An 18,608-nucleotide genomic window follows, 5' to 3' on the forward strand; every position below is an offset into this window, starting at 1 on the left:
TGGGAACTGGCTGGTGTTTGGAAGCTACCCACCCCCAGAGGGAGGTAGAGCCCAGCTTTGGGTCCCTGGATTTTCCCTTGGGTAGTGGAATACATGGGCATCCCGCATCCTCAGATAAAGTACTGAGATAAGTGTTTTACGAAGAACAGATTGGTGACTTTGGTTCATGAATTCATACTTAATTTGTGTAAACATGGAGGCACTGATGGTGATAAGACTTGGGCTGTGTTTACCAAAATTATTTATTCATATATTCTGGTCCTTAAAACAAAAAAAAAAATCCATTTGGGGTAGCAAGGTTGGGCCGAAATGACTTGTTTCATAATGATAACTTTGTAAATGCCTGTGTTGGCATGTGTGGGTTTCTTTGGGTGTGACCCAGGAGCATGGGAGATGGTGAGATGTTTTGGTGGCTTCTTTGGATAGAATGCCATTGGCCTCCCATTTAATAGTCCTTGTCACTGTCTTCTCCTGTTATATCCATGGGAGTCCCTCCTTATTCCATCCCAGTAGGTTAATTGCTGGTAGGCATTATGTTTAACAGGGCAGTGTTGATATTTTAAAACATGGATCAAATGTGGTAAATTTTAATTTCATTTGAAATGACACTTAGATAATTATATGACTTAATACTATTTAAAACATGTAAAGATACTTTAAAATTTGTAGCATCATTATAATAATTGAAATTTAAAAGAAGTTTAACTTTTAAGTTTTTCCAATACTTGAGACACTTTACAACCTATGTCAAGCGATTGGCAGATCTTGTGTGGCTAATCCCTAGTACTGAATTTCCAGGCTCTCTGCTGGCAATTCCATATACATGTGCTGAAGAAATATGTTCTATAAAGTTGCAACCACACTGTAAATAGTATATCATCTTCAAATCTCATCCTAATTGATTTAACTTCATAACAAATGTCTGGCAAACTTCTTTCTAGTTACATATTCCCTAAGTATGACTTGCTATTTTAGCATCATCATTTGTTAAATCTTCCCTATAGAATTGAATATTTAATTGTAAGTTGGTTGTAAACAGTGGTGGCAGAGACCTGAGCTTGCTGGGTCATTTCCATAACAAACCATGGAGACTGAACAAGCCTGCTGTTCCTAGCTGCCCCTTGTGTTAAGAATGAATGTAGCAAGTGCTGCCGTATTAAAAATCAGGTTTCTTCACCACCACATTCCTGGAGCAAGAATTAGCATTTGCTAAACACATTTTAAATCTTCATTATTTTCCAGGCTCTTAAAAATGAGGGTGATGGAATTCAGCAAATCGTTCTGTTTTCCATAGAACAAAGGCACTTCCTTGGGGGCGGTCACAGTGGCGCTCACAGCACCACCTTTGTAATTATACAAACAGGCGATCACTCTGAATCAGTGCTAACGTTTTAAAATGTGAACTAATCTCAAGATATAAAGAAAAAAAATTAACTACCATGCTATGACAGCCACGTTACCAAAATACTTAAAATAATAATGGCTGCATAAATAATAATAAAATAATAAATACTGCAGTGAATCCTAACAACAGTTATGAATAAACAGCTGTAACCAACTATACTTTCCTAGAGTCTATGTTTCCTTGGTTTGAGAGAACCAGATTTTTTGAGTATTCACCCTTCACTGTAGAAAACCTTAGAAAGCCAAAAACAGTCTTTGGCTCACAAGTACCAAAATATCTAGATGTGCTGCAGTCTCCCTTCTCCCCGCTGAATCTTGTCTTGCTTGCACCACCACCACCAGTGTTGCTGTTAATATCACTGCAATTGAGCATTTGTGAAGTGCTTCCTCCAAGAAGTACTCTGTCTGCTTTGTATCATTTAATCTTCATCATAGATCTTAGGGAGGGATATTTTACTGCTCCATTTTTCAGAAGTGGAAACTGAGACTGGAGGGGAAGTGTCACTCATTAGGAAACACGACACTGGATTTGAGGAGGCGTCTCAGATTCCCAGTTCTGAGCTCTAGCTCTGTACCGGAACCCTTGAGAAGGCTGGCTACATCTGTTCTGCTGATGAAGTTCCAGTCAGAGTTGAGTCAGTCCAGTCACACTGCAGGTGCTACTTCTGGATGGAAGTCGTCCAGAGTTGTGGACAGTTCTAGTTCTTACGATCAGACAGGAAGGTTTTCTTCATTTTCAGGAAGCCTGCCTGCAGTGTTTTTATGGCTGGCTGTGTCTATTCAACTAAACAAAAGCCTTATCCAGAGAGAAATGGTGTAACTATCTATTTCTCAGAGCTTAGAACTGCTCTTATTGTCCTGGTACTTATTTCATCAGGTGAGAGTCTTTGTGTTCTTCTCTGTCATTTCTCCTTGCTTCTTCTATACCTACAAGTCACTAAGCTCAATATGGGAAGTTTGTAGCAAAGATGAATGGAAACTTTACAGACTTTGAATGGAGATAAAACTGTTGGATATATAGACTTGCCAGTTACTATTTTTCTAATTTTGTGTGCAGAGACACTTAGTATCCTTGTGCCTCAGTTTTCCTTTCATTAGAACATGTATAATAATCTTGCTTATTAAATAAGATCAGTGAATATAAGTATATACTATATATGATAGTTTTGCTATATCATAATACCATGCCCAGCACTGATCCAAGGGTAGAACCAACTGGGGCACTGAAGGAATGAAGCAATGACAGACAGATGGGCAAATGGACAGAATGTTGGGATCAGGTGCTCTGGGCCCTCTACTGGGGAAGCTTTAGGAGCCTGAGAGCTCCATGTACTTATTATATACATTTGAACAGAGAGGTAAAGTCACTGCTCACGATGGGCACGGTCTATGGTATACAGCTGAATCAAGGAGACAGATTTAGCTTATCTGGTTAGGAGCAGTCTTCAGGCCCTAGACATGCAGTGGAGGAAGCTACGGTGGACCTTCTATGCACACAGTCAGCATCCGACTCAGACCACAGGAATCTTTGTCATTGCCACGTGACTGAGATGAGGGTCCTTGACATGGTCATTCATATGTCGACAGCAGACATTCACTTGGGACTTCACACACTCAGGATGCCTCTTTCCCTCCTCCCACCCCGTGGTTCCTTCAGCCAGCCTTTCCTATGTCTAACCTTGTGTTCAGTTAACATAATTTACAAAGGTTCCTTGTTTTGCCTCTGCTCATTCGGGAAATCACAGTGAGTGTTCATGAGCCTGAGGTCTAACGTGATGGTGCTCCTTTTCCCTACCGTCTGTGAAAGAACATCAGATGTCTGTAGACAGCTCTTACCATTCCTGCCCTGTCTCATCATAATGAAACAGGACATGCTTCCCAAGATAATTACTATCTCTTCCTCTTATGTCCTATTAGCTCCTACAGACCACTTTTTCTTGTAGCGTATCTTTATACCACAGTTTAAGCTTTTCAGAAAGCTTGTAATATTTTATTTTAATTTCTTATTTTAGGGGGTTATGCCATCTATAACCCCAGCACTTCAGATTAAGATTAGAGGATTGTTACCAGTTCAAAGCCAGCATGGTCTACAGAGTGAGCTACTGTCTAAATAATATGACTTTGAAGCAGGCCCTTAAAGGTGTACACTATCTTCCAGTGCCTAGCTCTTGTTTGTGTTCTTGGACCTGTGGTTATGCTTCCACAGACGTCTCCACTCGGCCCTTGACTGACTTTGCTGGGCAGTGATGCCAGGTCTTCAGTCGTGGACCATGCTGCTTCCTGCGAGGCATCACTGCGCACTGACTTCGACAAGCGTTAGAATGTTAGCTTCTGGGAACATTCCATTGCACAGACTTTTATGGAGTGGGGCCTTGGGGAAATCTCAAAAGGTCCATAGAATTACATATTGAACTCTGAAAACTGACTGGTATGATTTTTTTCACACTGAGGATTTTGTTGTTTTCTTGTTTTGTTTAATTTACTCACCTGACTGTAGCACGAATAATAAAAACCCAGAGACAGATGTAGGGGTTAAAGCTGAAGATGAGAGAAGCATAGCAGCCAGCCACTAGAGAGACCTTTCCCCTCTACCAATGCTCAGACCGAAGGGGCTATCCTCAGACTGCCTAGACGGCACTGTGTCTCCACCAAACCTCAGACTGCACACTCTCGTGAGTTCCTGTCTTCCCTTTATGTTCCTCTCTCTGCCCAGCCACATCGCTCCTATCTCCACCTCCCTAGTGCTGGGATTAAAGGTATGAGACTCCCAAACACTGGGGTTAAAGGTGTGAGCCACCACCACCTGGATCTGTTTTGGGATCAGTCTTGTTTGTGTAGCCCAGGGAAGCCTTCAACTCACAGAATGCTTCTGTCTCCCAAGTCCTGGCATTAAAGGTGTGTACCACCACTTCCTGGCCTTTTGTGACTTAGCTTTGCACTTTGGTCTTCAGGCAAGCTTTATTTATTAAAATACAAATAAAGTATCACTAAACCTTTGTTTTCTGACTATAGAAAGTATCGCAAGCTGTCTACCCTAGATATCAGGTCCAAACTTTGTTTTCTGGTATTTAACATGTTCAGCTACTAACAGCATCCTTCTCACCAAACATGTTAGGAGCTCGGGCATGATAACAACTGCAGAACTGACTGGTGAACCAGCCCTATTTTTCCTGAGTCTGAACCTATTCCTATTTTGTTTTGTGCTTGCATCCCAGTGGGATCTCCTCCCTCATACACAGTGGGTGAAACAGGACGTCTTGTGTTAGCGTGGGATCTGAGACTTCCAGATGAAATAGTCGAGTACACCTGCAGCTACGTTTGGTCTGTTAAGGAGTCTGTTTCTACAGATCCAAATTATCTCTCAGGATTTGCTTGCTTTGTGGGCAGAAGCTCACCATGTGTGCTGACTGGCCTAGGACATGTGATCCTCCATTTTCAGTCCCCTGAATGCTGGGATTACAATGGTTTCTAGCACTCATGGTCGTTGAATTAAGAGAAGAAAATAACTGGAACTACAAAAGTAAAATCTGTCTTCCCAATAGTCTGCTTTCTTGCTAAACTCACCATAGTTATGAGACTGAGGTGAGCTTCACTTGCCTGAGTGTATTCAATAATGGAATACTGCTAACAGCTCAAGAGCCAAAGCATTTGCATCACTAAGTAGGAAAACGGTTTAAAAATAGAATATTTCATGAGACTTTCTTAGTCTGTGTTGTTGCTGTGACAAAATACCATGTATTTTATGTGGTTTTGCATCTTTTAAAGAGCATGATTTTGAAATTTATAAATTTTTAATTCTTTCAGAATTTCAGACAGCATATTTTGATCGTGTTCAACCTGCCCAGCTCCTCCTGTATCTATCTCCACCCCCTTAGTGTCCTTTTCTTTTTTCTAAGATCAACGAGTCCAGTCTGTGCTGTCCCTGCCTTCATGGGTGGGGCCAGCAGCTTGAGCAGGTTGACCCATCGGGGACCACACTCTTAAACTGTCATGCATTCCCAGAAACCACCAATTGTCAATAGATCTTCAGATACAGGTCTTGGGAATTCAAACACTATCTATTTCTCACACTTCCGAATGGTGGAAAAATTCTTACATCACCACCAGTCTGGCGAAGGCGTCTTGGTGTTTTGTCAGTGTTTTCTCTCCCGTGTTCTCACTGACTGTAGCTAAGGGGTCTCATTTTTTACCTTTGTCTAAGGACACTAATGCCATTCACGAGCAATATCTCTCCAGTAAGTTTTATGGGAAATGATTAACATTTTTAAAGCATTTTTGAAATGGGCCAAGTGCATCAAGGAATAGGTATTTTATCAGGTGACCTAGATCAGTTAAAACCCTGCTAGTTTCCTCGTTATAAGCAGTTACATTGTTCTGTGAAAAACAAACGACAGTGGAAATGTTATAACATTTAGAACATAGGTGCATTTGTTGAAAAATAACCCATGTTTTCATACACTTTCCAAGCTTCTTCTTGTGGATATTGTTAGTGAGATGGTTCTTGGTAAAGGGCACAATGAGTTTCCATTTCTTACCTATTTTGATGCCATTTAGCATATCCTACCTTGAACTGTCTATATATCTATAGATAGATATGTTTTACCAGGTCAGTTATTTTAAAAGTGAGCATTCATAAGCACCCTTCTTGTCTTGTGAATAAAGCACACCCTCAGAAGAATGTGTATGGTCCTTCCTGCCCAGACAGAGAAATCCCTTATCCAGCACTGGGCATTTATACCCCCGAGCATCTTTAATATGTGTGTGCACTCCTGGGAATATGCCATATCATTTTTGTTGTTTACATAAGTGATATCACTGTGTGTTTATGGTCTGTGCCTCCTATTTTGCTTCTTTGTCTGACATGGTTTCATGAGAATCCTCTCCCTTTTGTGTTTTGGTTTCCTGGAGCCCCGTCACCCTGGCCCTTCTCCTATTACTCACCACCCTTCCCTAGGCATTCCCTGACTCATGTGGCCTTCTCAGTCCACACTTGTTTGTCTCAAAACCTACTAAATACCTGCAGCAGGATATCCTCAAGAACCATGAACATTATCCTTAAAATACGGGTTTATTCTCATCTCCCCTGACATGCAACTTCTGGTCTGCTGTTAAATTTAGTCTTCCTGGTGATTTTAATCTTTTATAATTGCTTCCATGTCCAAATCCTTCTGAAGATAAAAGTCAAAGCAGAACTGTTGGAGCATGAAAAATAATACATACATGTGATGAATCTAACAAACCCGCAAAGTTCTAGCTTGTCTCGGTTGGCCTGCTTCGGGTATTTTCTCCTGCAGAAGTCTGAGGTGTGTGCTTCAGCTCACTGGACCTCTCTGCTCTGATAAACACTTCAGTGATTTAGAGCACTCTGTGTCCTTCATCTTCAAAAACACACCGCGTGGTTGCCCTTATAGCCAGTGTCCAGGGCGCAGTGCCACTTCAGGATCTAAAGAAGATTCTCAAGCAAGAGCCAAATGGTTGCCTTCATTTGTAGTCACATTGTGCTGGATGCAAGGGTTCTGAGAGCCACGAGCTGTAAGTGGGAGGTCCCCCATGTCACAGTTCTACACCCCAAAAGCCTGGGAGAATGAACTTAAGTGGTGTTTCCTATGTCTGTCCCATATGTGGCTTCATTGACTAAGTTTCAGGACTTACTGCTTTACCGCATTGAACTGCCATGGGCTTCACCAGCCTTTCCTTAAACGACTTCAAACCCCATCACCCTTTTCACTTATTTCTTTCAGTGTACCCGCTTGTAATATTTGAATTACCTTTCTAAAATACTGATGCTCTTTTATTTAATTTCAGAAAAATATTGCTGGGCTTGCTGAACTTCCTCTAAGGGTATTCTCCATGATACATGACATACATGCCAACAGCCATAACGTGATGAGGTTACATTTCTGTTCACACCTTTAACACTAGGCCAGAAATCCTTCTCTTTGAATGTGCACTATCTCACTGTTGCTTTGTTACACAGTGTTACACAGTGTTACACAGTGTTACACAGTGTTACACAGTGTTACACAGTGTTACACAGTGTTACACAGTGTGCTGTTGTTGTTTCCTTCTTTGTTTTTAAACTTCAAATCTTTCCGTTTCTGTAAAACTCTTTCCTCTCTCTCTCCTCCCATCGTGTCTCTTTCTTTTCTTTTCTCTTGTTGTTTTGAGACAAGGTCCTTATAGCTCATGCTAGCCTGAAATTCACTATGTAGCTCAGACTAGCCTGCAGCTTCCTAGGAACCATACTCCTGCCGCATCCTCCCAAGTGTTGGGCTTCTATGCTCAGGAGCTCTTTTTCCTGTGTCCCGTGAAATTTTGATACATACCAGTAGCTTTCCGAACATACTCTCATCAAAGCAGACAAAGTTTTTAAACCTTTGTTCTTTGTTATGTGCTCGGCAGACCAGCAGCTCTCTTTCCTCAGAAGCCTGTCAGAAATACAGAATACTGGCCCCAACCTCATTTACTAAGTCAGCATCTACACGTGTAATGAATTCCCAAGGTCTCTAGCATTGCTGATGGCTCGGGCATTAGACTCAGCTTTTATTTATCACAGTGGTCTCTCTCTCTCTCTCTCTCTCTCTCTCTCTCTCTCTCTCTCTCTCTCTCTCTCTCTCACACACACACACACACACACACACACACTTGATGTGACCTCCTATAGACTACAGTGTGGGAACAGTATCTTGGAATGCTCAAGACCTTCCAAAAACCATGTGCCATGGGCTCTTTATGTGTGTGCTAAGTGATCTAATTTGTATTTTGTCATTCATTTTTTGGGCATATGCGATCAACAAAATCATGTTTAGAATCTAAGTGCTTTCAGCCCTAAATAAACTGGCTTGTTTCCTTGAGAAACGGTCTTCCTGCCATCTAAGACCAGGGCCTTTTAAACATAGAAGTGTTACAATGCATATATCACATAAGGCAGATAGATTATTTGTAGTTTATGATCACAGTTTTTGGCACACCTATAAAGGATACATTATATTAAAGAACATTTTCATAAGCAAATTCTATAAGTGATATCTGTTTATAAGTGAGGATAAACCAGTTTAATGACAGAAGTTAAGGTTGGATTTTATATACATTGTAAAATTATACCAGAAGTTAGAATCTGCCCATGAAATCTATTTTCATAATAGAATTTATTTAAAACAGTAAAAATAGATTCAAATATATACTTCAGTATAAATATAAGGGTGGGGGTGGAGAGAAGGCTTAGTAGTTAAGAACACTGGCTGTCCTCTCAGCCGGCCAGGGTTCAGTTCCCAGCACCATCATGGTGGCTCACAACCATCTGTAGTTTAGTTCTGGAGGATCTGATGCCTTCTTCAGACTGCTATGGGCATGATGTGGTGTACACAAAAACATTAAGGTAAAATACTCATATGTACAAAATAAAATAAATATAAAAGGATGTGATGTAATGTTAGTAAAGTGTAAATCTAAAGTTTTAATATAATGCATAAATTGTCATTTTTATTTTGTTATATATGATGATGCATATTTTTCTAAATAACTTTCAATCATCATTTGGGCCAATATAGATTATGCTGCATTGCATCTATTTAAGTTGCTAGCAACATATCAGTAACTATGTGTTTCTTCTTGTGCAGTGTTAAAAAATATTCTGATGATTGGGCAATGCAGAAAGCTTGAGAATTTTTCTTAAGCTACAGGGCAGTTATATTAGAGCTTAAAGGGAAACCTGAGGGCAAGAAAGCTGCAAATCTCAGCAGCTGCCTAGAGTAGGAAAGTGAAGGAGAGAAGGGACAAATGGAAACTGTGTCACTTGAGTTGAAGCAGACTGGAGATCAGCCATGTAGTGACAGGGAGACATATGGTGGGGACCAGAGCTTTAGAGAAAGGGTAAGGAAACCCAAGGTGCTAAGAAAAGCATCTCAGGACACAGAGGGATGACTAACGAAAGTTATGCTCTTTACAGTAATTCCAAACAGCAGAGAGACTTCCTAAGAAGAATGGCTTTATTAAATATAAGACTAATAAGACATAATTTTTAGGGAAACAATCATTAGGTGTTTGTTCGTTCACATTCTTCTTTTAATAGATGAATTTAAAGAAGCTGATCTAAACTTAAAATATGCATTAGTTTCAGCCTTAGATGTTGGTTTTCCATCTGAGTGCCCCGCCCTGTTAAGATTCTTTGTTGATTGTTTCTTCCTTCTTTAAGTTGGCTCATCTGGAAAAGCTAGAGTGGAGGAAAACGTGTGTTAACAGTACCATTTTGAGGACAGAGATGAGATTTTTGCTGAAGCAACTTCTTGATAAAGTGTTCAGTTTTCTTATTGGAAACACTGGTGCCAACATTTGCTTTGATTGCTAGTATAACAAAATGAACACATTGTCAGAATCATGTGGAGGGTCCTTTCTGAGAAGTTTGAATCAAGGACAAGTAGATGCAGTGAATGGGAGGGCCAGCGTCAGTCCCTTCATAGACTCAATGACCAGACTTCTATTCCCCAGTCCTCTAAAGTGCATATGGACACATCCTCCAGTGTACGGGCACCTCTGCAAATGCATTTTCATAACTCAGTACCCAATGTATTGTTCTCAGTAAGTTGGCATGTTTGTGTGGCTAAGTGTTTTAACTTCTCTTAATCTTTTAAAAGGGAGATAGATGCTACCTTTATTGCATGTTTGTGTTTTATTGCTTTAATCAGTTTGGCCTTGTTCTGACCTAACTGGCCACATCTAATAGAAATGGGGACATTGTAGTTTCAAGTCCAGAATTTAAGCTGGAATTAATGGAAGCTGTCTCAAAATAGGAGTAAATTCATGAGTATATTCAGTTCTATAACCACTTGTGGCACACACCCCCACGGACTTGCACTATGCTGGATCTGAAGAGGACTGTATTCGACTTTGAGAACGCAGTAAACAGAGTGTCTTAGTGAAGATATCAGTTTTCATCCATAGAGTGTGAACTTACAGTGAAAGCTCAGAGAAGGGGCCTCTCCCTTCTTCCCAGAGTGGATGACCCTGAGCTGGGCACTAGCGGATGACAGTGTTGGTAGGTGACGAAATATTTGAGAGAACAAACAGCGTTGGTAAAAGAAGGCTGCTCAGACAGAGGTTCTCGTGTATACCAGAAAATAAAATTGAACTGGAGAAATGGCTCAGAGGTTAAGAGCACTGGCTGCTCTTCCAGAGGTCCTGAGTTCAATTCCCAGCAACCACATGGTGGCTCACAACCATCTATAGTGGGATCTGGTGCCCTCTTCTGGCAGAACACTGTATACTTAATAAATAAATAAAATCTTAAAAAAAATTGAACATCAGCTTAAGATGCTGAAATATAAAGCAAACTTTGAAGAGTGTGGGATGAGGATGGTGTGATAAGAAGTACATTATTGGGAGCTTGGGGATGTCCTAGAGAGAGGTGGCAGGGACGGGATGGATCATCTATCTAAAATGTCAAAATCTGACAATGGATCTATTTCCATAATGGAGACATGTATTCTGTTAATTTTCTTTTCAACTTTCTTTTCTTAGTTCAAGTCTCCCATTAACCCTCCAGTTGATAAACTTCTCTAAGTTAGATATTTGCTTTCCTCAAATTAATGACTGCTTCAAAATTCTCAAATCACTTACAGTCACCCAGTGTAAGGAAGAACCTTTTCGTTACTGTACTGATACAACTGGAGCAGAAAGAGCAGACCTAAACAGACATGCAGGTGTGACCGCCTTTCAGGCTCATAAGTGTTTCCATGAATTTCCTGCTTCACTTCTAGTTTATAATTTAACATATTTCCTAGATAATTAACTGAGAGAAATACAAGCTCAGCTGGGTGTATGCTTGAAAATCCCTTGCAGTGTATTGAGACTGAGAGAAAGAGAAATTGGATTCATACAAATTTGGACACCTGAAATCTCAAAACCAATTTGAGTACTTGGTGACTAAAATTGCCCCGTAGGATCAGAGGTGCAAAGCTGGCATAACAGGGCTGTGAAGACCGCCAGCTTCGTGTTTTTCTTTACTCTTTGTTTTACTTTGTTTCATTTTCCTTCCTCATATAGCTGTAAATTTTCCACTGGCTAGAAGGGACTTCGCAGGCAATGCAGTGGTGTTCAGCTTATTTTCCTCGTGGATAAATCCATGTGTAATTATTTTAGCAGGTGAGAGAATTCAAGGAAGTGGTGACTGGCTAGGAAATGAGTTTGCAAGGCTGTGATTTTTTTTCATTAATGGCATGATTTCCCAAGTATCCCATTTCATCTTCATGTAAAAGGTAATTTTCCATTTCCTCACGTCTATATAAGTTTGGCCACTAGACGGTACTCTTCCCAAAGGCTCTTTCCCGCAGTGGCAGGACATTCCCCAGTAACCTTGCAGGCAAGCACTCACCTGGTTTTCAAAGTTTTCCATCTGGCCTTTATTTTTTTGCTGATATAGTCGATTTATGTTGTTTATAGGCAAACAAACCAAACAACTTTGAAGTGTTTTCACTAATACCCATTTCTTTAGGTAATTTTGGGCAGAGATGCTTTACTTGTTAGAAAAAACATTTCATCTCAAATGTCAGCTGAAGTTCAGCTAGTCTCTTTATTCTTCTCATATGTAAAAACATGTAAATCTTGAGTGTGTCGGTTGTGAATGATTGACAATATTAAGTCACAATTAAATGTAGTGCTACAGAAAGTAGACAATGATCTTTGTTAGGGAAAGCTTTCGGATTAAAAGTTCTCAGAGAGGTGTTAGTGTATGCTGTTCTGTGTGGTAATCTGGGCGCGCGCGTGTGTGTGTGTGTGTGTGTGTGTGTGTGTGTGTGGTAGGGGGATGTGCACACATATGCATTGCATTGTTGCTGTTGTCAAGCACCACTACCAGAAGGAGCTTAGGGAAGAGTTTATTTTAGCTTATGGTTCCAGAGGGAGAACTTTTAGTGGTAAACACACATGGCAGCAGGCAGCTGGAGCAGTATGCCAAGTGATCGCATCTGCAATCAGACACACAAAGCGGAGAGTGCAGACAGGGAGCGGGGAGAGGCTGTAAACACTCAAAGCCCACATCTGAAGATGTGCGTCCTCCAGGAAGGCTACACTCTTGAAGGTTCCACAAACTCTCCATCTGGAGATGATGTCTCCAAATACCCAAGCCTACGAGGTGCTTAGTCAGTTCCAACCCTCATACACAAACAGACAGCAAAGGCAAGTGACTAAGAGGGCATTCCTTTTAGTGGTCCGTGAAAATGAGTGCATCATCGCTGGCCACACAGTGCTATTAATCCCATGTACGTGATCCACAAACAAAATTAATCTGCATTCGTTACTCATGCCAGAAATGATCAAACTTGTTCTGTTGGTTTGAGGTTTGTTCCTGCAGTCCAAACCTGAGTAGTTTCTATCCTTTGAAACCTATTTGTTACTTCCCTTCTGCCAATGGCAGTGTGCGCAGAGACCCTTTAGTGGTGGCACTCATCCCGCTGGGGTGTAGTGAGGCCGTGATGCACAGCAGCAGGGCTGAGTGTTGTGCAAAGGTAATGTGCTGCTGGAAAGGAACGGAGAGATGGAGACACTTTTTACAGAGATGCCGAAGGAAGGCTGAGAAAATATCGCTCGAGGTCCGAAGGAAATGAGAAGAAAGCCGCGGGTGAGCTCCGGAAGAGACTTCAGACAGAAAGCACGTACAGCCTGGAGGTTTATTCCTGGGATGGTAAAAGACCATGGTTTAGAGTGTAAGACAGAGCAATGGCCGTAGAGTCAGTGAGGTGGGAGGGGACCTCAGAGTTCTCCCCCAGCAACACAGACTGCCAGCACATTCTCTGCAGAGGAATTGACCTATTAGGCTCTTGTTTGGAGAACTGCGAATGAAGCGTAGGCTGGATAGTGTGTGGGCTAAGGGGAAACTAATATAAGTTGGTCTGTAGTTATTCAGACAAGAAATAATGGTTCTGCCTGGATTGAGGAGGTTTCACTCTGGTAAGGCTCCTCGCTGATGGCAGTGTAGGGGATAATGCGAAATATGTGTTAACTTGCGTTGAGGCCCAGATGACAGAACATGATTGCTCTGTCGGCCAAGGCTTTGTGAAGCTGATTCATCCAGTTGCCTACATGAGTAACAACATCTGTTTCACCCCAGCAATACTGTAGCCCTGGTTATTACATGAGTTAACGCACTATCTTCCCAGTCTCTGTCTGTTGTCCAGTGCCAGCCACGTTACATCATTACACAGTTCCATATATGTATTTTTTTTTCCTTTTGCCTGTACACCTAAGCTCAAGTCACAAGTATCTGGAGGTTCTCTGCAGCCTTGTCTTTAATTGGATCAGTGGATTTGGCAGTCAAAGCCCTCACCAGTTCACTCGCTGGTTGCTTCCTGAAAATGCCCTCCGGTGAAATGCTCTTGGGTTTTGTTTGGGGCCCTCTACCTGGAGGGCCTCTTCACTGGTTGAGGTGGGAATCTCAAGCAAAGCAGCCATCTGTGATTGATGTAAATACTGAACCATACCTCACAGAATGAGGCCAGTTCTGCTGGGGGATGGCGACAGTCTCAGCTTCTGCCATAGCTGTGCTGCAGTGTTAGGACACAGACCTCCACACTGGGAGAGGTTGGAGCAGCTCTCACGCATAACCACAAAACTGCTGCTGCCTTTTCTACTCCAGAAAATGTCCTAGTAAATGCAGCCATGGGTCCCACCTGACCTGGGCTCTCCAAACCTGCCGTGTTCTGTCTGTTGCCCCTGGGATCTGGAAGTCTCTCTTCTTTCTTTCCTCTCTTTTCTTCTGCCTTGAAGTCCTAATTTAAGGTGGGTTTGTTTGCTCCTGCTGGATATTAGTCCGGAGCTTTGATCTCTTGGTTCTCTTCATTCTGCCTTCTGACTGATACCTTCCTGGGCAGTTAGTTAATTCCACTCAGGGGTTGGGTGGGTAGAGATGGCAAGGAAATTGAGAGAGAAAAAAAACCCTTGGTTATTTCAGAACCTTGTAGCGTCACATAGCCTCTCAAGTCTAACAAATTGTACATGTCTTTTCAAGCCCGTCTTGCTTATCAGTTTTGTAAGCTGCTGGCATCTCCTGCTCCCTTACATCATAGGAGATAAGTACTCTCCCTACACTCCCAAGCATTTTGAATGTGTCCTGTATTCTGATTCATCACCTGGTAGTAGATCACTTCCTGAAGAGTTGCTCCAGCTCTCAGGCAGAGGGACATTGAGAGTACAGGAACACAACTTCCCTTCTCTTTGTTTTCCCTGCTTTCTCTGTGATGGTGGGATTGCTATTGTGTCTCACTTGTTTTCTTTGGTGTGACTACCAAGCCTAAACATAATAAAATACAGACGACAGCTGGGGTTTTATGATCTGGAAGGCATGTCTCACCAACATGCAGTCTGGGAAATCCAAGATCAGGCCACTAGAAGGACAGATTTTATTTGAGGCTTCTTTTCCTGGCTTGTAGCAGCCAGCATACCGCTGTGCTTTTCATACAACCTCTTTGTGCACACACACACACACACACACACACACACACACACACACATGCGCGAAGAGTCGAGCAAGCCCCCTACTGTGGTCAGCAGTCCCAGCATGAGTGCCTCACTCTCCTGACCTTTCTTGGGTGCTTTACTGTTATAAGAGTCCCAGGGCACTGGAGAGGTAGCTCAGCAGTTAAGAGCACTTATTGCTCTCGTGAGCACCTGTCTTAAGTTCACAGCACCCACAGCTCTTAGTGACTCCAGTTCCAGATGAGCCACTGTCTTCTCTGATGTCTGAGGGCTAAGCACACACATGGTGCACATACATTTGCTCAGGCACACATACACATAACAAAATAAAGATTTTTTAAAAAGCATTCTATATGTCTCAGTGTAGCGATAAGACCACAGGAGAACAGATTTGAGATTGTTTCCTTCACCGGGCTCCCGCCCAAAGTTCCTATGTCATGATAATGCACCCTGATGTTAAAACTGAACAATGTCAACTTTACAAGACAAGCCTTCGATCCATAGCTTTTTTCTTTTCTTTTACTTTAATCTTTAGCATGCATAGTGGTTCTAATTAGCTTCTATCGCAGTGGACATTGGACTACTTAGTGTATCCACTGGGGCAAGAAAACTTTCCCAGTCTTGTCAAAAATCCCCAAGGCATCGGAGCCAGAACAGGAGCATTTCAGTTGATATCAAGTCAGAATCAGTAATTCACATATCTTGTCATCCCTGTTTCAATCTTTTCTATATGAAGAAAATACAGAAAATACCATTTTATTTTAAAATACTTCTATTGTTTTTAATTGTGCATGAGGGTGGGTATGAGCTTGTGAGTGTGTGCATGTCGAGGCCAGAGGCACTGGAGCCCATGGAGCTGGAGTTACAGGTTGTTGTGAAGTGCCTCATGTGGGTCCTAGGAATGGAACCTGGCCATCTATGGGAGAATGCACTCTAATTTGCTGAATCATCTCTTCAGCTTCCAGAAAATACTATTGTTTATCAATAGTGACATTGCTCAAAGAGAAGGACAAGCAGTCTGAGGCTTTGCATTTCCCTGCCTCCCCCCAGTCTCTCCATCTTTTGGCCCCTTGACCCCTAGCTAATAGCAGCCAGCTAAGGGAAGTAGCTGGAAGCTACCTGCGTGACCTTTGCTCTCTAAGACAGGGGAGACCGCTTGGTTATACTTTTAGAACTTAAAGAAATTCCTCCTATTCATATGTACATACAATGTCAGGAACAAGTTTGAAGAGGGGCCTGCAACCCAGTGGCATTTTTGTGGACATTCTGTTTCATTTGCTTTATTTTGGCTTTTTTTTTTGTCTTAATAGTCTTTTGTTAATTTTGATTTTCAGGGTTTTTTGGAGGGAGGTTATACTTCTTGGTTTTTTTTTTTTTGCTTTTGTTTCCTTTGTCTTTTATGTTTTCTCCCCTCTTCTTTGAAAGGGAAAGAAAAAGAACATGAAGTTGTCGGGGGTGGGGGGTGGTCTGAGAGAAACTAGGGGAAGAGAAAACCATGATCGAAATATATTGTATAATAAAAGTTTTGGTTACATTAAAAGAAAAAAATTAAAGACCATCCTTAGATACATAGACTTTGAACCCAGTCTGGTATACTTGATACTCTACCTCAAGAAGAAGAATAAAGAGAGAGAGAGAGAGAGAGAGAGAGAGAGAGAGAGAGAGAGAGAGAGAGAGAGAGAGAGAGAGAGAGAGAGAGAGAGAGAAAGAGAGAGGCAAGCAGCTCCACAGTGCAGTTTAGTCAAGAAATTACCAGGGCAGGAGAAAGGCAGTAGGAAAGAAAAATGAAAGATGGGCCCCTGATCATAGGTTTGTTGCTGTTATTTAATTATGTCTGTGGCCATGGCAAGTTTTATTGTGACCTCTGTGCTCCCCATGATTAGGGAGGTGCACTGAGTGTCTGCAGATGAGTGTCTCAGTGTCAGGACTGGAAGGCCAGCGTTCTCAGAAGATGAATGTTAGTATCAACCGGGATTACCTCTAATGCTTGCTGAGTGTGAAGTTTTTCAGAGCTTTCTGATGGTCCTCTCCCTCGATGAAGTGAGCAATCTGCATTTATAATGATTTCAGAGTGAACTGTACTGAGCAGATGAGTCACTGTCTCTGTGGTGAGGAGCGGCAGCAATGTGTTGTTCCAAGCTGTTCTTGGGCTTCTCTAGGTTGAGAGCAGTTGGATTCTGGGTTCATCTTAGTACTAATTATTGCTGAATGGTTTTGATTTTTATCTTATATCTAATTTTGCTTAAATAAGGTATTCTTTATCTCTCTCTGTCACACATACACACACTCAAGTCTAAACATAAATCTATGTATCTGTTACTTTCAAGTCTATATGTCCAAAATTATTTATTCTTTATGATATTCTGAATGTCATCAGTTGAACTTCAGAAATCTTTTCTATTTTTAAAAATATTTTTGAGAATTTCATATATTTGATCAAATTCATTACCCTCTTTCTCAACTCCTTCAAGATTCACCTCTCACCTTCCTACCCACTCAATTTTTATCTTCTTTTTTCTTTTTTTAAATCCATGGAGTCCAATTTGTGTGAGCCAAATACCCCTAGGTGAGGAGCCAACCCCTAAAGCATTGTGGACATTCCCAGTAGCTCTAGTTACTAGCAGCTCCTCCGCTAGGGCTGGGACTTCTTGTCAACCTCCTCCTCCGTGCTGGGTTCTATCTGATCTGAGCTTCCCTGTATCTTGTGGGTGTTGTCACAAGTGCTGTGAGTTCAAGTGTGCACCCGCCCTCTTGTGTCTGGAGAACACTGTTCCATTGCCTCTGGCTTTTACAGTCCCTAAGCCTGGTGGGGAGAGCTGTGATGTAGATGTCCCATTTAGAGCTAAGCACTCTGTACTTTCTTATTCTCCATTGACCAGTTAGTTGTCATCTTTCCCTGCAGAATGATTACTCAAGGTTTTACTGATATTTTAGTGAATAAACTGATGGTTCTATTAACTGCCTTTTCTAGTAAACACTATTTTTTCTTCCTCTTTATTTTCTACATTATATTTTTATCTTCTATTTACTTAGCTGATTGCATTTTTATCTCTTATTTTTGGTTTCGTTAGTACAATTTAGTCTATAAATTCATCTTTATTCATTACTGTGTCTGATTTTAATCTTTGGTATTTAATGCTTCCATTATCATTTAATTCTACATATTTTATTTCATGCTCATTTTTAAAATTAATTTAGAAATGCATTGAAATATTTAAAAAATTAACATTTTTACCAATTTTGCTGTTGATTTCTAATAATATTATGTTAAAATAAAGTGTATCTGATTTATTTTTAAATTTTCTTCTGAAATTTTAGGTGGACTATAGTATTCAATTTTTGTAAATATTTCCCATCAGTTTCTCAAATTATTCTGCCTTCAGAGCATTCTGTACTCGTTTTATCTCCTCTACCCATGACTCTCTCAGGGAGACAGTTGAAATCCTCGTTATTATCTCCTTCCCATATCACAAAAGGAAGTCAAATATATTTGCAGAGTACATTGATAACAGTTCACGTGTAATGTTTATGTGTTCGTGTGTGTGTGTGTGTGTGTGTGTGTGTGTGTGTGTGTGCAGGTATGTGTGCATGTACATGTGCAAATTGTGCACCTGCATGTAGAGACCAGAGGTCAACATGTGGTATCTTCCTCTGTTGCTTTCCATCTTTCTATTCCCACTAAGGGTCGTTCTTTATGTCTGTGTGTACCTGTGTGGGCTACATACTATGTTGTACAT

At 41.3% G+C, this 18,608-nt stretch overlaps 1 protein-coding gene across 1 annotated transcript in view; it reads left to right on the forward strand.

Annotated features, from left to right (window-relative positions):
* Positions 1-18,608, forward strand: part of Adgrv1 (adhesion G protein-coupled receptor V1) — a 536,429-nt gene that overhangs the window by 292,989 nt on the left and 224,832 nt on the right. The gene's annotated exons all lie outside the window — the stretch shown is intronic.

The sequence above is a fragment of the Arvicola amphibius genome, chromosome 3 (assembly GCF_903992535.2).
Source record: "Arvicola amphibius chromosome 3, mArvAmp1.2, whole genome shotgun sequence".
NCBI classification, from domain to species: domain Eukaryota; kingdom Metazoa; phylum Chordata; class Mammalia; order Rodentia; family Cricetidae; genus Arvicola; species Arvicola amphibius.